The sequence below is a fragment of the Equus caballus genome, chromosome 1 (genome assembly GCF_041296265.1).
Source record: "Equus caballus isolate H_3958 breed thoroughbred chromosome 1, TB-T2T, whole genome shotgun sequence".
Classification (NCBI taxonomy): domain Eukaryota; kingdom Metazoa; phylum Chordata; class Mammalia; order Perissodactyla; family Equidae; genus Equus; species Equus caballus.
This window is the reverse complement of record NC_091684.1, coordinates 79,716,701-79,738,857: the sequence shown is the minus strand read 5'-3', so window position 1 is coordinate 79,738,857 and position 22,157 is coordinate 79,716,701. Positions and strand designations below refer to the sequence as shown.

The window sequence follows — 22,157 nt, the reverse complement described above, 5'->3', positions numbered from 1 at the left end:
TTATGGCAGCAAGGGTGTGGTAAAATAGGCACGTATGATGGTTGGAGGCCATGTCGGTCAGTACCTCAGTGGAAGGAAATCTGGTGGTATCCATCCAAACCACTAAAGCTTAGGGCTGGCCTGGTGGTATAGTGGTTAAGTTCACATGCTCTGGTTTGGCAGCCAGGAGCTCACCAGTTCTGATCCCTGATGCAGACCTACACACTGCTTATCAGTCATACTGTGGTGGCATCCCACATATAAAATAGAGGAAGATGGGCACGGATGTTAACTCAGGGCCAATCTTCCTCAGCAAAAAGAGGGTGAGTGGTGGATGTTAGCTCAGGGCTAATCTTCCTCAAAAAAAAAAAAAAACCCTACTAAGGCTCATATCCTTTGACTAGACAATCTTACTTTTGAGAATTTAACGTGCATTATATTCATTTGTGTATTGCAATGGGAAAAGTGTGGAAACAACTAAACCGACCATTAACAGGGAATCAATTAACTAAATCATAGGTCATATATACAGTGGAATACTATGCAGTGACATGAAGAACAGGGAAGTTCCTCATGGACTGTTGGGGCACATTCTCCAAGATATATTTGTAAATAGATGAAAGAAGCAAGGTACAAAGTAGTACCTAAAATGTGCTAGAATTTGTTCTTAAAGTGAAGAAAAATCTATTCCTTAATGTAGAGAAACCAACTCTGGAAAGACACACCAGAAATGAGAAATACTGGGTGCTTCTGGGAGGACTGGTGACTGGGAGGCAGGCATGGCAGGGGCCCTATTCATTAGGTACCCTTAATACCTTTTATTTTTCAACTCCATGAGTGCACTATCTTCTCAACAAATAAGAGTTAAATAAAAGTAAGTAAATAAGAAACAAATAAATAGGACTGCTCTGGAGAGGAGAGGAAGTTAGCTGAGACCTTCCTTACACTGGGCAGCAAAAGGCTGCCTGCAGCGATGGCGATAGGGAGCCAGCAAAAGAGCGGGGCCACTGTCGGGTAGAAGAGGGGAAGGCGCCTGCAGTTCTGGAACCCCTGATGATTACAAAGGCCACTGGTGAGAGCTTGAGACAAAAGCTTGAGTTTTTTTATAATTATTATTGGGGCACACACTGTGGTTTTTAGCTGCCAGGCTGACAGGACCTGCAGAAAAACGAGTTCCCTGATATCCAGGAATTCCCTCCTCATCCCACTCATCTGGCGCCAAACTTGCCAAACAGTGCTATTTCCCACTCACTTGTTCCCTTCCTAAGGCTCTATTACAGATCAGGGCTGGCCTTCCCACTCTTCGAGCCCACCAGGAGATCCAGCCCAGACTGAGTTCAGGAGAGAAAAGGGGGCTGTGTCTGTTGTTGCCATTGATCGTGTTCAGGTGCTCACACATGTGGAACCAAAAAATATTCATTCACCGAACAAGCAAATTGATAGCTGCAAACCCATTCTGTGTTTCACCCTCGCACCCTGTACTTGTCTCTTCCTTTATCTGGTGTGCTTTATACCCACGCCCTCATTCTCAGCTCCTTCTTTGCCCAAGCACATCAATTACCAATGGTTACATCAGAGCAGCATCAGCAACACCAGCACCCTCATCACCTCCATGGCCTTTTATGGAGCCCTCCCTCGATGTCAGTAACATTATCTCCAGGCTCCTAGGAGGACTGAATGACTCTGAGACCATCTCTAGGGACACCATGTACACCACGTCAGTGAAGAGACACAAGGAGAGCAGGTATCCGGTCAACATGGGATCACGATGAGCTCTAGATTGGTGACCTAATCCTAAACCAGCCCCAGCTCTGCCTTCAACAGGGTTGGCTCAGAAGCAAGTCTGCACACTTACAATGAGCCAGGGACAATAGAGATGGGGGAGGGAGAGGCTTCGACAAGGCATACCCGGGCTAGATTGTAAGCACGTCCGCCTGGAGGAGGAAGTGGCAGCTGCTGGCTGCCTGAATCAGAATCTTGTGAGGTGCTCGTGGAAAATGCATGTCCTCAGCCTCATCCCAAACCTGTGGGAGGAGACTTCCCGTGGGTTGACTCCCTGAGTCTGTACCTTAAACACCTGGGGAATCCTAACAGACAGCTGGGGAAGCACTCCAAGAAACATGGTCCTAAGAACTCCATACCCTCTGCTTTTTTATTTTGTAACTTTTTATTTTGAAATGATTTCAAACTTTACAGAAGCGATTCAGGAATAGTACAAAGGACTCCCTGATCCCCTTTATTCACCAATTATTCACAGTTTGCTACATTTGCTTTCTCTATATATACATATATAAATATATACATACATATATACATATATAATTATCATTATTTTCTAAACCATTTGAAAGTAAGTTGCAGAGACATCATTCCCTTTTACCCCTAAATACTTCAGCAATTTTTCCTAAGAACAAGGATGTTCTTTCATATAATAGTAGTGTAATTTTCAAATCCAGGAAGTTTAAAACTGAAGCAATTATCTATTCTTTAATCCATATACCAGCTTCTTGAATTGCCCAATAATGTCCTTTGTAGCCATTTTCCCTGACCCAGGATCCAATCCAGGCTACACGTGGCATTCAGATGCCACAGCCCTGTAATGGGGCACATTCCCCAGTCTCTCTCCATTCTCCTAACTTGGACCCCTGTGTTTGGGCCTGCCTGCTTTCTCCCCCTCCCTGTGCACAGATCCTGTGCCTCTGAGGACAGAAGATGGACACACAGAAGAGGACAGGAGCAGGATGACAAGACCCTGACCCTGAAGACATCTAGCTGTTAGGTCATTCCTGACCACTCTGCCAAAGCAGAGGGGGAGGAGAAGAGGGGAAAGGGGCGGGAGGTCAGTTCTGTACCGGCTGCCCCAGGGCAGGCTGGTTCCTAGAGTGCCAGGAAAGAGGCGGACATGACTGTGCCCCAGAGACATCAGCAGCAACCACACAACTTAGCTCCCTTCAAACCAAGTGCTTTCATTCTAGTGGGGCTCCCAGAAGTGAGCCGGCCAATTTCCTTCTCATGAATAATTCAGCCTCCCAACCTCCCGCTCTGATCTTAAGGAGAGGCCATTTTTAGCTCAGCCTGAAACCACTGACTTTTCCATTTTCTCCCACACCTAGAAGAATACTCTGCAGCCATCACCACTCTGCCACCCCCACCCAACCCGCAACCCCCTCTCTCTTTTTTTCTCTTCCCTCCCACTCCTGCCACTGTTGCTGTTTTTCTCATCTTTCTTCTTCAAGACCAAAGCACTTGGATTCACCTCTAAAAAAATGCTTTTCCTGGCCTTGGAGTAGGCAGTAAAGATGGGGAGGGTCCATGGATGTGGAGCGATTATTCATATCTAGTTGCTAGTTACCATTACCAGTGTTTCATTTCATTCAAACTCAAGCACAATGGAGCAAAGTAGGTAATAAAGAGCACCCCTCAGGAGCCTCTAAATGGGGGAGACCTTACATATGCCCGGACACAGATTGCTAGGGAGGCAACCAAGCTCAGGCTTCGGGCGAGAACCTGGGAGGCGCTGGAGCAATGCATTAACACAGTCATGCTTCTGGAAATTTTTGTAAAGTAAGGTTCTTTATATTTTTTTCTTAAAAAAGGCCACCTAGATTTTATCAGCTACCACCCTATAAAACTGGTATCAATTCCTGTATACACAGATAAGATACATGTGTGTATGTACATGATATATGTGTGTGTGTGCAATAGATGCATAGACATAGATAGCTGTAGCTGTAGTGTCCTCCAATGAGTTCTTTTAAAGACAATCAAAATTTAAATAAAAACGATTACTCTGACATTTCAGTTTGTTTTCAAACAGGGGGGCGAGGAACTATCAAGCCGACGAAAGAATGACTATTAAAAACTTGTTCTGAATCTTTTGAGCAAAATTCCAGACTGAAGGAAGTTTTTATCCTTTTCCCTTTTTTTTTTTTTTTTTAACATTACTGGATTCTTTCGTTTCTAATCCAAAAATCACTTCTCTGGCTTTCTCTTTACCAGACACAGTATAAACCCTCACAGTCAATGTGGTACAGAAATCTGCAGCTAAAATGCACAGCTTTTGGCTGAAGGAGCAGAGGACAGAGTAGAACTCAGCCAGCGCCTGGCTGAGAAATAGCGTGCACACAGCACTTGGTCATGCTTCTCACAGCCTCTTCCAGAATGTTGCAGTCAGGGAATGATTACCATTTGGTCAGCTGTCTTCCTGTCTAAAATCATGTTCATCTTGTTCTTTTCTCCAATATGCAGCCTCATTCAAGAAAATAAAGACCATTTTTCATCTTGCAAGTTATTCCATTTCAAATATTCTCTTACTAAATAAATTGATTGTGTGAATAAAGTTGTTTTTTCCAACATTTCCATAATAATTCAAAGACAAATCTTGCGTTGAATCTCCATACCTTTTCTTAGAAGAGTTTATGGAATATAAGCAAGATATTCTCATTGTTCCTCTTGATATAGAGTGCTTATGTTTACAAGCCAGGTAATAAAACCAGTGAGGGTGTGGGAACCCAGGCAAGAAAAAGACTCTGACAGGTTATGTTGAAAGGACCTTCCTTTCTGGGGTGCCCTAAAAGCCACACCACTCCCCTCAAAAATCACAAAGCTTGGGCCAGTGTGGTGGCATAGTGCTTAAGTTCAGCATGCTCCACTTCAGCACCCCATAAGTCACAGGTTCAGATCCCGGGCACAGACATACACCATGCATCAAGCCAAGCTGTGGCAGCATCCCACATACAGAATAGAGGAAGATTGGCACAAATGTTAGCTGAGGGCCAATCTTCCTCACCAAAACATAAAAATAGAAATAAATCACAAAACTTGACATGACCCTAAGCCATTGCAGGGCCTTTCCAAAGTAGAACTGAACTCCATTCCGGTCCAGTTGCACACCCTCGGAGTTCAGGGACCAGTGATCTACGAGGTGACAACTAGGCATTTGGGTGGCTTCTGAGGAAGTTATCACTTACTTAACTTCTATAAAATGAGAAGCACAATCTGAAATATCAAAAGCAGCTACCATTTATGGAGCCAGGCTCTATGCTAAGTGCTTTTCATATATTCTCTCATCTAACCTTCAAATAAAACCTGGAGAACTATAATAAAAAAAACCTCAGAATATAACAAGTATTGGCAAAGATGTAGAGAAACTGGAACCCTTGTGCACTGCTGGTGAGAACGTAAAATGGTGCAGTCACTATGGACAACAGTATAATCGTTTCTCAGAAAATTAAAAAAGAAATTACCATATGACCTAGGAATTCCACTCCTGAGTACACACCCAAAAGAAATGAAAGCAGCAATTTGATCAGATGTTTATACACTCGTGTTCACAGCAGCATCATTCACACTAGCCAAAATGTGGGAACAACCCAAGCGTCCAACAACAGATGCATGGATAAACAAAATGTGGTCTACACATACAAAGGAATATTATTCAGCCCTAAAAAGGAAGGAAATTCTGACACATGCTACACCATGGCTGAACCTTGAAGACATTATGCTGAGTGAAATTAGCCAGTCATAGAAAGACAAATACTGTATGATTACACTTATATGAGGTATCCAGAGTAGTCAAATTAACAGAGACAGAAAGTAGAATCATGGTTGCCAGGGGCTGGGGAGAGGGGAGAAGGGGGAATTGTTTAATGGGTACAGAGTTTCAGTTTTACAAGGTGAAAAGAGTTCTGGAGATGGGCAGTGGTGACAGTAGCACAACAGTATAAATGCATTTAATACCATTAAGCAATACACTTAAAAGAGGGTAAGACAGTAAATTTATCGCATGTATATTTTACCACAATAAAAACAAAATCCCGTGAGTGAGTTGCTATCATTTTGCAGATGCAGCAACTGAGACACAAAGCTCGTGCTGCAGGTAAGAGGCAAAGCCAGACTCTCGCCAGGCAGGGGACTCTCAGGTCTGGGATTAACCGCCACCATGTACCATCCACCATGGACCACCTACTTGATTAAAAAAAAAGAAGAAGAAGAAGAAAAGAATATAAAAACAATAAATATGTAAAATAATAAATAAAAATGTCCACCCTTGCTCTGGGCACTTAGGGACCCCCAGGGGCCTAAAAGAGTTGACACGGCCCTCCCAGGGTAGCTAGTTACAATCAGAGCCCAATCCTCTACCCCAAATCAGTTGCAATGTCACCACAAATTAGTAGTTGTTTTACTCTATAATATGAAATGAAATTTGAACACACAACTTACAAAACCAGAGTAAATTCTAATAATTCTTCAACATTCCCTGATTTTCCAGACTTCAGTGAGGAGACAGCTGCCACACCTGTCATTCCCAACTTGGTCTTTCCATCCAACACATCCCCACCAGCCCCCTCCTGTAGTCATGAAAGGTGTCCTGAGGGCAAACAACCAAAGGGAAACAGAATCGTCAGAAAGCAACATAAAACAACTGTTCTCATCCCTGGTGACACAGAGTCATCACAAGGCTGTTTTCACCTTGATCCTCTTCAGCAGGTCAAGGGCACTTGATGGCTTAATCTACGTACCTCGATTGAGCAACGATCCACATCCGTCCTGGTGGTGGCAGTAGCTGAGACCCCTGCCATCCATTCACCACACAACAGCCATGCTTCTGTATTTTCAGGTCCTGGATACAAGGTTCACCGGCTCTGCACTTCTAGAAAAGGAAGGGGCTGGGGAGCCCCACGTCCATGAAGACAATCCACCACCCAGGGTCACGGAACACCGCAGCTAACTTAAACTGTGGTATTTAAAACCAAAGGAAAGGCGGAAGTAGCCAAGTAGAGAATGCTGAAAAATAAACATTACAAAACCTCCAAAACCAGAAGCCCGGAGGCATATTTTCTTTGGGGATAAGCCAGCTGTTTGTTCTTCCTTTGGAGGGTGTGATGTTTATTTAACTGGAAAAGAGAGCTTGACTTACTTGTGTATGCGTGTGTGCATATGCACGTGGAAAGGGGGAAGGATGGGGGCCTCTATGGCTAGTCTGAACGTCTGCTCTCAGTGTCAGAGACACGCCGGCACTCTAAGGTCAATGACAAATGAGCATGATCTGTGTTTCTAGAAAAGAAAAGAAGGAAGGGTATCAATAACCATTATTAAATGCCTACTCTGACTGGGCAGATGTAGGCCAATGACTTTACATTTTATGCAACAACCCAGAGTTAGAAATGCATTTTATTGTAGCCCAGCACACACACACACACACACACAGACACATTTACATGTATGTCATAAAAACAATGCTTGCCCTTACTACATTTGAGGTATTCTGATATTTTCTATCCTATTTTTATATATTTAACTTTTAATTGAGGTCTAACATACCATAATAAACTGCACAAATCTCAAATGGACAGCTTGGTGGATTTTTTTAGGGCTCGCTACTCTTTTTTTATATGTAGTTTTATTGAGATATGATTTACATACCACAAAATTCACCCATTTAAGGTTAATCTCCATAGTATATAAGGAACTCACACAACTGAACATCAGAAAAACAAATAGCCCAATCAAAAAATGAGCAAAGGATATGAACAGACATTTTTCCAAAGATATACAGATGGCCTATAAACACATGAAAAGATGTTCAACATTACTAATCATCAGGGAAATGCAAATCAAAACTACACTAAGATACCACCTTATGCCTGTTAAAATGGTTATAATAACTAAGACTAAAAACAATAAATGTTGGAGAGGGTGTGGAGAAAAGGGAATCCTCATACACTGCTGGTGGGAATGCAAACTGGCACAGCCACTATGGAAAACAATATGGAGATTCCTCAAAAAACTGAAAATAGAAATACCATATGACCCAGCTATCCCACTACTGGGTATCTACCCAAACAATTTGAAATGAACAGTCCAAAGAAACATATGCACCCCTATGTTCATTGCAGTACTATTCACATTAGCCAAGACATGGAAACTACCCAAGTGCCCATCGACTGACGACTGGATAAAGAAGATGTGTCAATGGAATACTACTCAGCCAGAAAAAAGACAAATTCATCCCATTTGCAACAACATGGAAGGACCTGGAGGGAATTATGCCAAGCAAAATCAGCCATCTGAGAAAGACAAACATCAGATGATTTCACTCATATGTGGAATATAAACAAGCACATGGACAAAGAAAACAGTTCAGTGGCTACCAGGGGAAAGGGGGTTGGAGGTGGGCACAGGGGGTGAAGGGGAGTACCTGTGTGGTGACAGACAAGAAATAATGTACAACAGAAATTTCACAATGACATAAACTATTATGAACTCAAATTTAAAAATTTTTAAAAATAAAAAAATAATTTAAAAAGTCACAATGAAAAAAAATTTCACCCATTTAAAGCATATGATTCAATGGTTTTTAGTATATTTCCAGAGTTGTGCAAACACCGCCATAATCTACTTTGGGAACTTTTAGAATTCTAGGATTTTCATCAGCCCAAAAAGAAATCTTGTACTCAATATTTATTCTACTTTATTTCTTTTTTTTAATGCTGATCACAACTCACCAAATTTATTTCATTAGTGGGTCGCAATACAGATGATAAAACCAGTGTCAGAAGTTTTACTAAAATATCTCTTTTACAGCTCACAAGAGGACTGAAAGACACACCTGAGTCCCAGGGTAACCAAGGGGCAGGACACCACAACAATGCTAAGCTTCAGCACTCAGCAGTGACAGAACTAGAAGTCAAAGCCAGTCCGGCAGGCTCCCCTCTGAGCTCTTCCCATTACGTTGTGACAGCGAGAGCCACTGTTGTCCCCTGAAGGTGAAGGCTGGTCAGGAGGACAAGCTGGCCCCACAGAGAGCCCCCATTGCAGGGAGATGCTGGTGGCTTGGTCAGCAGGGTGACTCATTGCACAAAACAGATCACAATCAGAAATGTGGTCAGATAGGCTGAATTCAAACCTCACTAATGCAGAGCTCAGCGATGACATTCATAACTTGGGTGGGGCTGGCGTGACACTCACCATGGCAGGATTTAGGAGATGAGTTTGAGAAGCAAACTAATAACATAAAAAAGCCATCAGGGATACTGCTGTCTCAAATTCTTTAAACATGAAGCAAATGACCATGTTTCAGAAGCTGCAGACTATAAAAAGCATACCTATTTTTATAGCATTAATCTATTGTTATCAGTAAAACTTAGAGCAATTTCAATGACACACATTGAAAAATCCTACAGCACAATTGTTGTACAGCATGTTGTGATTAAGTACAGATGAAAAGTGCCTATCTTCTCTCACAGCCCAACTCCTCAACCAGTGGCGGGGAGCGGGTATGTATGTGTTTGTGTGCATGTGTGTGTGCATGTTTGTATGAGTGTGTAGTGTGAGTTTCTGTATATGTGTGTTTGTATGTGTATGTATGTTTGTGTGTGTGTGTGTGTGTGTGTGTGTGTTAGGGGAAAAGGGAGTGCTTAATCGTCACCTCTATCTTGGATGATCTAGAAGCTGGGGATATGAAGCAACAGGCAGACATCCCATCTCAAGATACCACAAATTATGTGAACACAGATGCCACATACTAGCCCACCGGCTGCAGAGGGGCTCAGGCAAACGCTGGACAAATGGAAAACCCAGAGGGCCTGCCTTCTGGATCTCTGACAAACTGAGCCACCCTGAGGCGATTTTATCCCTGAGGCATCAAGGCTGAGGGCTGAGGGGAAAAAAGTAGGATGCAGGGAATAGAGAAGGTGCTGGCCAGCCTTCCACTGTAAATAAACATTGTGCCATTTAACAAGCACCTGCCTCTTGGTCTGACGGGTAGTAGAGGAGAGTGAAGGTCACCACAGGGAGGAAAGTGTATTTAAAAAGAGTTTTCCCTCCAGTCTAGCCTTATCCTGTGTCTAGACACCTTCGAGTAACTAAACCAGGTCCCCTTTCCGGATCCCAGTTTCCTGTTCTGTAAGTGGAATTTACTCATCCATCCAACAAGCATTCCTTAGACACCTTGTAAGTGCCACCAACTGGGATAGAAAGCAAGAGCTCTTTCAGTTTCCCCTAGAAATTCTCTATTGGTCTGAAGTCTAGGGGAGCAGCTAAGATGTTTATACACCAACAATACCAGCTTGGATGCTGGGGAAGAATCAAGTCCAATCAATGCCTAAGAGCTGCGCCTATGACCCTGCAAACCCTACTCCCAGCCTGAACACATCTGCTCTTCAGGCTCAGATAAGCTTGCCTGTGCACCACCTGCCAATCAAACCCAGGGGCCAGGGTCTCCAGAGAAGAGCAGGAATGCAATTGGTGCAGAGCCATGAAGGCAGCGTGTGACCAGAGCAGGGCTGGCCCCTCACCGTCGTTGAATTTAGCTTCATCACACGCTTGCTCTAGGATGGGCTTGACATCTGTTTCATGGCCTCCTCCGTGGCCATGAGGGTTCCTGCTACAGGATGCAGCACAGGGTTAAAGGGCACAGCCCCATCTCATAAAAGAAAACAGAGCTGGTCTTGGGAAGGGCTGGACCTCCCCTCCCCAGAGCACGGGATGCTGACACTGACAAGCAGTACAGGGCAGGGGGGCACCCAGAGTCCTTAGTACCCTCAGATCCAGGTGCTTTTGCTGCCAGATCTCCCCAGGATACGGGTTCCTTTGAACTTTCAAAGGTATGGAAGAAAGCCTGGCTTTTTATGAGTTCTGCTGCAGGCAGAGGAAGTGACTGCTGAAAATGCAGCCAATTAGAGGGAAAGGTCCACAAGCTGCTCTCCAGCAGGGCTTGCTGCAGCCTGCCCCAGGTGGGGGTGCCGAGGTTCCAGTGCCTACTCCTGAGGGCCAGGGGCGGTGGAGAAGGGGCTTCTGGACAGAGGCAGGAAGCCATTCCAAGTGTCCTCTTTTGGCATGAGTCCTCCTTTGGCCTTCTCACTACTAAACTCTGGAAGACAGTGGCTTGGCCTGGCTCCCTTATTCATTGGCCTGGCTCCCCCATCAATTCTAGTGGTGGGAGGAGATGGCACGGTTATTTCTTCTTGAGCAGGATTGTGTTCCCTGGTGCCCCTGTCATAGCCTGGAGCCATACAGCTCTCTGGCAGGGATCTCACCTGAGATTAAAGCCTTATGTGCCACGTCTGTGAAGGAGCCAACCCTCCCTGGGACCGAGAGGTTTCCTGGGACTTGGGACTTTCAAGACTAAACCAGGACAAGTTGGTCACTCTACCCACAGGCCCTTTTGCCTCCACTAAGAGACCCAAGGTCTCAATGGGAACAAACTAAACACACCGCTATGGACAGAAGATATCAAGACCAGCCCTCCAGTTGCAGGATGGACCCAGCCTCTTGTAAGTTCCGGAGGATAGGAGGCATGGAGACTTCCAGACCCTGCCCAAAGCAAACCAGTGGCATCAACCCAGACCTGAGCAGGTCCTTGAGTCAAGCTGAGCCTGGACACTACTCCTGACCCTCTCTGACCCAGCTGGGGCTGCACCCCGCAGTCCCCAACCCATCGCCGCCAGGAACCCAGGCCCCTAGTGCAGCCCTGCTCACAGCCACCTGGCTGCCCAGGTGTGGTGAGGACAGACACCACCCAGGGTGATGTCCACACAGCATTTCCATCTCTGTGCATTAAGCCATAAGGAACTCTCTTCTGGGGTTTTATTCTTGCTGACATCCCATATCTCTGGCGGTGTGGAGTGGGGGTGGGTTTGCTGAGAGGCTTGTGGTTAACTTTGCCTTCCAAGGGACCAAGAGCCCAGGTGAAGTATATATAATGCATCTGAAAAGTGAAGGGAAAGCAGGCAAGTGTTCACAGTGGCCTTCTTCTTAACTCTCTGGTTTCTCATCTCCTCCTCTAGCTATCCTGGCCTGTGGGGTTAGGCAGTCCCAGGCCTCAGATACAGGCAGTGAAGGGGAGGGAGGGAAAGCAGAGCCCCAGGGAGAGGAAAAGGAAGTGGATGGGCAAGCAGAGAGAAAAGGCAGGTGTGAACTGTTGGGGTGCCCTGAAATTGCCTCAGTGGCTCCCAAGTCATAAGACTCAGCATTTCCTAAATGCCTCCATGGCTGAAATCTCTGTTAACCACACAGTGACCCTTTCAACATCCCCATGAGGGTGAATTGGGTTATCCCCATTTTTACACACAAAGAAACCATGCCTAAGGGAGGTTAAGCCAGTTGCTCAAGGCAGCACCACTGAGTCTCATCACAGCTTCGTATGACTGCAAAGCTCTCAGCAGCTCTAATAGACAGCTTTCTCTCTCCTAAACGTCTATCTGCATAAGTACACAGAGAATCTCCCTGCCAAGGGAGTTTCCTATCTTTCCAACAGAAAGATCTATAGGTACTGTCAGAACTCAGAGAGAAGCACTTGCCTGGCCTGAGAGCTTGGAAACAGCCGCTTGGCTCCCTCTGCTGGCTCTTCTGAGCCCACATTAAATCACGTTGGGATGGCAACATGGACATAACAATGATGCTTCACAAAGAAACAAGAAAACGGCAGCCATACTGGAGATGGTTCTGTGTTTGGAATATATCATTCGGGAGGCGTAAGAAGGGAGAGGGGAACAGTTCCAAGCAGCTGGTTTCCTGAAGGAATGCTGAGAGAATTGTTCCCAAAATGCAAGTCATCTTTCAGACTGAAAAGTCTCAAAGGCAGGCAGATTGAGTTCACACTGTCTGAATTCAAAACACAAAGAAAAGACAAAATGAGATCTGATCCTTGACTAAAAACAAAAAAAAAAAATAAAAACCACACACAGATATACAGAAAATGTTAACGAAAACAATATTTGAGCACTTACTGTAAGCCCTGTTCTAAGAGCTTTACCTATATTATCTCATTTAATCTTCACAGCAATCCTATGAGATAATACTATTATTAATTAATTTATTAGATGTGGAAAATGGGATACAGAGATGTAAAGTAAATTGTCCAAGACCACACAGCCAGAAAGTGGCAGAGCTGGGATAGACACAGTAAGCAAAAGGCCTGTGGGAGACGGATTACATGCTGAGGGAACAAATAATTCTGCCCTCCCATCTGTGTGCACTGAGTGTTTCCAGGAGTGACAAGCTGCTTGGTCTGTCTACTGCTCCTTCCTTATTCTGATTCCCCTGGAAACCAAAACCAACCAACCAACCAACAAAGCTTTAGGGTGAAGGTGGTTCCCGTCTCAAATTCTTGCTCCAGTGGGGACCCAGGTTCTGTGTTTGGAGGGATCTGACTTTGACAGTGGTGGCGATGAGAGAGTCTTTAATGAAACAAACTGTCGTGTTGGAGGAACACAATGGAGCTCTCTCTGAACAGTGGACAAAAATGGTTTGGAACCATTTGTTCCAGGTAAAGGAACAAGCCCTCCCAGAAGTAGACTTTCTGCCCCTGCCCCATGAAAACATTATGTCCCTCCATGCGTGCGCGAGCAGCCCGCAGAGACAAAGGGGTGGGCTAAGGAACCTTGGGCTTGGGGCAACATCACTGTAATAAGTCTCCTCTCATGGTTGGGAAAAGGCATTTGGCACTTCAGGGAAGAGAAGAAAGCCAATTGGCCAAGGTACAGAGACCTCTGAACCTGAGTCCTCAGATCCTAAGAGTCACTCGGAGGTCACATACCCCACTCTGTTCCGTCCTCAGAGATAAGGCTGTGCTTACTTGCCTAGCAGAAGCAGTAAAGGAGTTCAGGGGTAAAGTTTACCCCAACTGACCTTGGCCCTTCCACAAAATGTAAAGCCTGCTGGAGCACAGAACTGAAGAGAATAAAGAGAAATAACCACGTGACTCCTGGTTACGGTGGGATGTTCTTGTCTTATAGAAGGACACTAAAGACTCTTTGAATCCCAGATTTCTACCCTAGCTACAGGGAGGAGTTGATGAACTGGGATGGAGGTGAGAGGGTGGCCACAGGGAACAAGTTTAAACCTTAAAACTAGACACCCTGAGGATCTTGGCAGGGTGTTAGCCCTTCATTTGCCTTCAGATGAGGGACTTACAGCCGACCTTCTGACAGTGTCCCCCAGGATTATGCAAGGACACAGCCAAGCTTTTGGCAGTATGCTGGGGCACAGATGTGCCAGGGAACTTCTGTTAACAAAGCACAAAGAGGAGAAGGAAAGAACAAACCATTTTTGTCCACTGTTCAGAGAGAGATCCATTGTGTTCCTCCAACACGACAGTTTGTTTCATTAAAGACTCTCTCATCGCCACCACTGTCAAAGTCAGATCCCTCCAAACACAGAACCTGGGTCCCCACTGGAGCAAGAATTTGAGGCTCTGTGTCAGGAGGCAAAGCCGACAGCTCCAGCGGAAGCCCAACTGCTCAGATCTACAAGCTCAGGAGCCAGCAGGCCACCTTGGCCACATCCCGCCCACTCAAGGAGTCCTTTCTTTCCACTTGTCTGAGCAGAGTGGGAAGGAGGCCTCCAGAAACCAGCTGGAAGGGAGTTTGCTGGGGCTCTGCTGTCACTGATTGATGGAGGCCTTTCAGGGTCAGAATGACACCATCCACCCTCAACCTACCTCCTACTAATTTATGTTCTCGAAGCTTTAAATCATGGTGACAGCCCTGCAGGCACTTCAACCCATCAGGGCTTCCAGGGCCCTGCAGGCTGGAGCACCAGCTATGCTGCCCTCGCAGTGGGCTCTGACAGGACCACACCCTGACCTGCTCCGAACCACACTCCCAGCTCCTGCAGCTCCCAGATGACCAGCAGAGCCGTGATTTTCCTTTCACTGACTCAGAAGCTCCCTCAACTGAAAAATATTATGGAAGTTAGAAGAAAATGATTGACATTATGACTCATCCTTACCTCGTATTATTACTAAGCTTCAGAGCAAACACCTGCTACTGTCAACAGAATAAATGCTAAATCACTAAGATACGGAAGTTCTTTTTTTAAACAAATTCTACACCGCCACTTAAATCTTGCCAGGCTAGAGGAATTGTCTGAGTGCCCAAGGCATCTGAGTGCTCATTATTTCCACTCCGCCTTTAAATGCTAGACCAAAACTTTGAAGTCTACTGCCTCCTGCAAAGAAAAGAAATAAAAACCACAGCACACTAGAAGGCCTTATTATTTGTGAGGGCACCACGGTAGCTCACTCTCCATATGGTAGCCATAGTCAAGAGCACAAAAAACAAAGCAGGCAGAAGCAGAAATCAGGCAGGCAATGAAAACCAGGCTGGCTAGACATTGGAGAAAGGCTTTCAGAAGCAATGTGACAAGGAAAAGAGAAACTTGCGGATGATTTCTTCTCTGAGATCAGAGCTGTGATCCACAGCTGAAGTTAAGGGGAGCCACACAATTTTCAGAGAGCCAGTAAGCATATATTATGCTCCCACTAACTGCCTGTCATTATGTTTGGAATCAGAGGTCGTCTTGGAGTTTATATAGGCTTTTCTAGAAAAAGAAATCCACTCTTATCAGTCTAAATCACCAGATTGCCTACGTGGCCTCTGCTATCCTGCTTCTCATGTTTCTGACACAGGGAGACCAGAAATGGGATCCACTGTGATCACTGATTCAACTGAAGGGAGAAACTCCGGAGCCTGGCATCACGGATGAGACGCCCCCTACTCACTTTACATACACGAGGCTGTCACACCACTGTTTCCTCCAAAACTCCAAACAGGAAGCAAGGGTGTGACTTTCTTCCCAGGGCACAGTGGGCGCCCACCCTGCCCGTGAGCACACTGCACAAGGAGCTCCGTCCTAGGGACTGTAGCACTTGCTTGCCCCATAGAGTTTAATGCCGAGTTTTATTCTAATATGATCAAAGCAGTAGTTGGGGGTCCCATTGTAAAAAAAGGGGTCTGATTAGCACTATCTGAATTTATATTCCAGCTGGGGAAAAATACATCTGAATCATTGACAACTCCAAAATTCTAATGAGTCCATGAGCTATGGGAATTAGTAAGAGACGTGTCATACCAAGAATAATTAAATGACCAATTGCAAGTGGCTGGGGCTTTAGAAAAAGCAGAGGTCAGAGTGAGCAGGACTGAGCGTGGCCTTCTCACTGCAGTGAATGGGCTGACTTTGGACAGGAAAAGGAAAAGGAAAAAGAAAAGGCACCACTGTCAGGGGACACTAGGAGAAAGAAGTGGCACTATGAAGTGGAAATGGAACTAATGGGTTCCAGAGGACATCTGATTAACCCAGCAGGCAAGGAAAGTTTGCTTGAGGGAAAGATAGAAGATGAGGTAATCAATAATATCAGGGTCTTTGGAGATCTATGAGGGAAAAATCAAGATACTGAAATAGCTATTTTACCAAAATTAATCTGATATCAGAGTATAGACCAGATAGGAGTAAAGAAAGAAGAAGGCAGAGAAAGCTTCTAGGAAGCCTCTAATGTCACCAAGACCAGCCCTGAGGAACTGGACGCAGGAAGCAGTGGTCAACGAAAAAGGCTCCAACATCAGACAAGGCAAGATTCAGTGTCTGGGTGGCTGTAGAAGACAGAAGGAGGAGTGGAAATGATGTGGAGATTTTGAGCCTCTGTGTTTCATGATTCATGGATACTTCCCTCACTGCCCCCACTGTTGCATCCAAATTCTGCCCTGCAAGTGGACTAAGCTCTGAGGCAAAGCTTGGGGTAAACTGGACCTCTCTGGTGGCTGTTTTCATTAGGATAAATTTCAAGTATTCTAAGGGAGAACCAAAATAATCAGGATGTAAACAAAGCAGACATTGATTTCTCTCTCCCATAGTCATCCAAGCATGTGAAAGCCCAAGGCTAATATGACAGCTCATGTGTCTAAGACCAGGCTCCTCTTTTCCAGTTGCTCTGCCATCCCTGTGGTGTCGTCCTTGTTGGTATTCTCCAAACTGACTGGCTCCACCCTCAACGTGGTCTAAGCAGCAGGGTGGAGGAAAAGGTAGAAAGAGATCACAGCCCTTCCCTTTAAGGATATCACATAGAAGTTGCATCTAATAATTTTGCTCACAGACCTTTGGCCAGGACTTAGTACTGCATGTTGCCACACCAGGGACAAAAGAATCTAGGAAATAGAGTCTTGATCCTGCGCAGCCCAGATGAAAACCCTATTACTATGAAAGAAGAAAGGAATGGATAGTGGGGGGGTGCATTTACTGTTCCTGAAGCACTCCACCTAAAGCAATAAATGACACCTTTTTTGAATAATGTGGAAAGAATGGCCCAAGAAAATGATGGTACCTCAACAGAAATAAGAAGAGTGAGGAGGGGAGCTGGCAATTGAAGTGACAAGACTAATTCATTTTGGAATGTTTTAATGAGCCTCCCAAGGGGCATTGGCTTGGGGCCATTTAGAGACCTGGCACTGTAGCCAGGGGAGAGGACAGACTTGGAAACCCAGGTGACACTCATGAAGGCAAAGCCCAGGAATGCCCTCCAATGGGGCTGAGAGGATAGAGGATGTGCCTACCTGGGACTATCCAACAGGCTTCAGTCACAGTGCTGTAGGTTCCTAGACTATCTCCAAAAGTACACTGTAGGGGCTGGCCCCGTGGCCGAGTGGTTAAGTTCGCGCGCTCCGCTGCAGGCGGCCCAGTGTTTCGTCGGTTCGAATCCTGGGCGCGGACATAGCACTGCTCGTCAGACCACGCTGAGGCAGCGTCCCACATGCCACAACTAGAGGAACCCACAACGAAGAATACACAACTATGTACTGGGGGGCTTTGGGGAGAAAAAGGAAAAAATAAAATCTTTAAAAAAAACAAAACAAAACAAAACAAAAGTACACTGTAAATCCTCCTCTCCATTAGCATTCCTTGTTCCAAACGGAACTAGTGTTTTTTCCCCTGGGAGGAAAAGTGTTTATTTTTCCCACTGAGTCTATATTTAAACCCTCGATGGACAATGACTTCTCCTTACTAAGCAAGCTGGTACCTTCTTGATGCCAGTCCCTTTTAGCTTCTGTGTGCAAATTGCAGGGAGGGAGAGGGGCAAAGACAAGAAGGGAAGAGTTGACAATTTCCAAGTCACCTACTACAGCACAACCTGCCTCTAATTTGGCAATTGTTAGCATTTTTGAGCATCCTGAATTTTTCATTTCCCGTTGTTCAGCCATCCATTTTTAAAATGTTTGCATCAATAAGTATGCTCAGAGGCCAAGTGGACTGGGCACCAGCACCTTCACCTCAAGGAAGAGCTGGATCTCTGGCCATTGGGAATGAAGTTGGCTCCAGAACATAAAGTGGTCCCCCATTCCAGGCTGCTTGGCAAAGTTCTAGCCGAACTGAGGAGCCAGCAGCCCGCCCCTATAGTAGATAGATGTAAATGTCAAGTGCCAAAGGGATGTGCACAAAATGAGGCAAAAAAAGAGACAATATTCCAAACCATAAATCTGTGGAAGGCTCTCAAAATCCCAACTGCAAGAGTACTATATTGATTGGTGACATTCTGAGCATCACAAGATAAAGTTTTATATTGGATTATTCCTGTCCTGGAGCAAGATCAGAAATGTCATATAGGATGTTTAGATTCACCTGGGGCACAGGGTAAACCAATAGTAAAATGAAGTCACAGTGATGCTTAGCAGTTTGGCCTTCTTGCCAACCAGTTAGGTACAGTTAGCAGATAAGTAAGGTAATGCCCATTTTTAATAGTTTTGTGAACTAACGAGGCAAAAGTAATAAAGAGGCACCTGATGTCTTTGCTTCCAGCGCAGAAGGAAACTAATACTTACCAAGCATATGTTACACATTAGACACTTTATATATGCTATCTCATTTATCACCACAACAATCCTGAGAAACGCATTTTGTTATTCCTACTCTGCAGATGGGGACCCTGAAACTCTGAGGGTTAAGTCAGTCACCCAAGGTCACACAGCTAGTAAGTTGTGTGGCCGGGATATGAGCCAGGGTCAATCTTTACATGTAACTCACTTCTGAAGAAAAGAGGTTTAAGAAGAATCCATGCTGAATTTGTTTCAGCTTAATATTTACGCCAAGTCATCTTAATAGAACAGCATAAGACAAAACTTAGGAGTGAGGTGTTGGATACCATCTCCTAGGTTGAATAGGAAGTGGTAACAACACACTGTCAAAAAGAAACGTGCAACGTAGACATGAGGAGGAACTATTTGTACGTAGCACATAAAAGGGTGAAAATGATTGCAAAGGAAATAAACCCAGAATTTTTTCTTAGAAAGCATTACATAAAATCTTGAAAGAAGGGTGTGCCTGTAAAATGTAATATCTACCGAGTAGAAAGATAAAAAGATCTATTTTAAAATTAAACTAAATGAAAAGGGGAAAAGTAAAAATATAATATTATATGTGGCATCAAATTAGCTTAGTAAAAGAAATACGAAACCTACCAGAATGACTAAAATTAGAGGACTAAAAATGCCAAATTCATTGAAGATTTAAAGCACCTGGAACTCTCATATACTGCTTGGTTGGAGTGTAAATTGAGCTTTCTTGAAAAAATTTTTGTTTAACGTTATCTACTCAAGCTAGACATACACCTACACTCTGACCCAATAATTCCACTCCTAGGTAAACACCCAAGACAAAATAAATGCACGTGTCTACCGAATACCTGAGCATTCATAGCAAGTTTGTTTATAATAGCTAGAAACTGCGAACAACCCAAATGTCTCTTCACAGTGGATGGATATTTCCGATCTCTTGCCTTTAAGGCCATCCATGATTTCCTATTCTTTTACCGATCCAATTGTATTCTCCATTCCTATTACAGAAAAGCCTACAGTTCCAAACAGGCGAGGTACCTCACAATACTAGGTCCCCCTGGGTGCGGGAGGAAAACTACAGGAATATGCTGGCGATTCTGTACCTCAGGGCAGCCTGGGTGAAAGGAATGAATGAGCACAAGACTTGGGAGGTGGAGACAGAGAATTAATTACCCTGGGAAGGTTTGCTAGTGTTTACATTTCAAAGGGTAATAAAACCTGGATCCATTCACTTCCCTTCCAAAGGACTGTAATGATCCAGGGACACTAGTGTTGGGACTTAAAGAAGTAAGCAGTTCATTCACAAAAGAGCTAATACACATAAAAAAATGTCCAAGCTCACCAATGCTTAAAAGAAAAGAAATGCAACAAAATTCAGTACCATTTTTGTTTATCAATTTAGCAAAGAGTTTTTACATTTTCTAAAATCAATTGTTGAAAAAGTGGAGATCAGTCTTCTCACACACCAAGGGTAGAAGGCACGATGGCAGTAAGTTATTAAATGTCTTAACTCATGCACACCCTTTGTCCCCTTTTAAAACTATCCAAAGGAAATAATAGTGGATCCGAGCAAAATCACAACTCCAAGGGCTTCATCACAGGGTTACTTTTGGTAGAAAAACCTAACAGTTCAACAATAGGAGATTGGTTAAATAAATTGTGGTATATGTGTATCTATCCATTTTGAAATACCATGGGAAAATATTTAATGACATGAAAAATGTTCACAATATATTGTTAAATGAAGAGCAAGTTATAAATATTATGCAAAGTGTATGAATATATATGTAAAGACGTGTATATACACATGCATAGAAAAACACTGGGGGAAAAAAAGACACTGGAAGTCTATATACCAAACTAGTGAGAAGATGGGATATTTAAATTTTCTCCCTTCTGCTTATCTATATTTTGCAAGTTTTTTAAAACAAATACTCATAACTGCTGGATTAAGAAAAACAGTAAATGTTATTATATTTAATAACATAAAGGAGTCAGCTGAGAACTGGATGCAGCCTCTGGTTCCCCAGGCAGGACCTCTGCCCACACACAGCTCCTCCCGCTACTTCCCTGGGGCCCAAGCCAGCCCTTCCTCCTCCTGACCCCTGGGCTTCTGGGTCTTGGCAGCCACAGCTAGTTGTGGGAGGTGGGGGTGATGCGAAGGGAGGGGGCTTCTGATGCTCTTGGGGGCCAGAGGGATGTGATCCCACCAATGTTTGCTGGCTCCCCAAGGCTCCTTACACACACAGCAGGTTTTACAGTATTAGTAGATCAGTTCTCTGCGAGTTAACAAGGTGCATGTGAGCTGGCGGCCACCTCACCACAATATACTGCATTGTTTCTGTGAGAGTACATTCCAGGCTCCAAATAACTGACTTACTACTGACTTTTAGCACCTAACACACATGTCAGTTGGGAACTGCCAATTTCCTCTGTACTGGTCTGTGACAGAAACCCAGAGCCTATAAAGAAGAAGATCCGTGGCTGCATTAGGAAGGAATCAATGGCACTCACTGACCTTGTCCTCTGAGCCTAGTAGACATGGTAGCCCATTAACCACTGCCCTAATCACCACCTTGTCAGAGACACTTAATGCAACAGAGATACCACATGACCCCATTGGAGTTGTTGTCTTGGAGGGCCTTGTACCCTGGCCAGCAAAGCCGTCCTGAGGTCAGCACCATAACGGAGCAGAAGGAGCTCAGCCTGAGCTAAACTATGCTATCAGCCCCTACTCCCAGCCCCCACCACTCTGGCAGGGTTGTGACACTTCCCTCCAAGTACTGGCTCTCTGAAACCACTCTCTCACCTCCCCTAAGTGGCTCCTGCAGGACCACCCACCCACGTGAAAATAAAGTTTTTATTTTTTCCCTAAAGAAGATAAATATGGAAATGAAAGGTGGACAGCAGTGTAAAATTGAAAAGGATCGGAGACAACTGGTCTGTGCAATGGGGTTCTCTACCCACTGCCAGTGTTCGGTACAGCCCTGTAAACCAGTCGCTTAGAGTTTATTTTTCCCCATTGACTGTTAGTCGACTGGTCAAACCTAGGATCTTAAGTTCCTTAGTTGCTTGATAATGAATAAACCTATACTGACACATCATCATCCTAAGAAAACCCTAATTTATCAAAAAAGGGAGGGGCTGGCCCCGTGACCGAGTGGTTAAGTTCGAGCGCTCCACTGCAGGCGGGCCAGTGTTTCATTGGTTTGAATCCTGGGCGCAGACATGGCACTGCTCCTCAAACCACGCTGAGGCAGCGTCCCACATGCCACAACTAGAAGGACCCACAGTGAAGAATATACAACTATGTACTGGGGGGCTTTGGGGAGAAAAAGGAAAAAATAAAATCTTTAACAAAAAAAAGGGAAAGGAGTAATTATTTAGCCCATGAAGAAAGAATCCCAGAGGCCTCTTTTAAGTGTTAACTTGTCTCCTACAGCTGGTTTAGAATGGCTTAGTGAGATGAGACCCCAGGTGAAATCAGGGCCCTGGAACAGTCCTCTAGATTAGGGGGCCAGCAAACTATGGCCCAAGCGCCTTTTTGTAAATAAAGTTTTATTGACACAC

General features: G+C 44.6%; 1 long non-coding RNA gene across 2 annotated transcripts; it reads right to left on the bottom strand.

Moving 5' to 3' along the window:
• Positions 1 to 3,533: 3,533 nt before the first annotated feature.
• On the bottom strand, positions 3,534 to 12,268 carry LOC138916368 (uncharacterized). Of its 2 annotated transcripts, none has more exons than XR_011423575.1 (3): positions 6,501 to 12,268; positions 6,202 to 6,349; positions 3,534 to 5,946 (listed from the first exon to the last, which is right to left on the bottom strand). It is a non-coding gene; the product is annotated as an uncharacterized lncRNA (long non-coding RNA). The 2 variants fall into 2 exon arrangements; XR_011423574.1 differs by having other exon boundaries at positions 3,534 to 5,943.
• Positions 12,269 to 22,157: the final 9,889 nt, after the last annotated feature.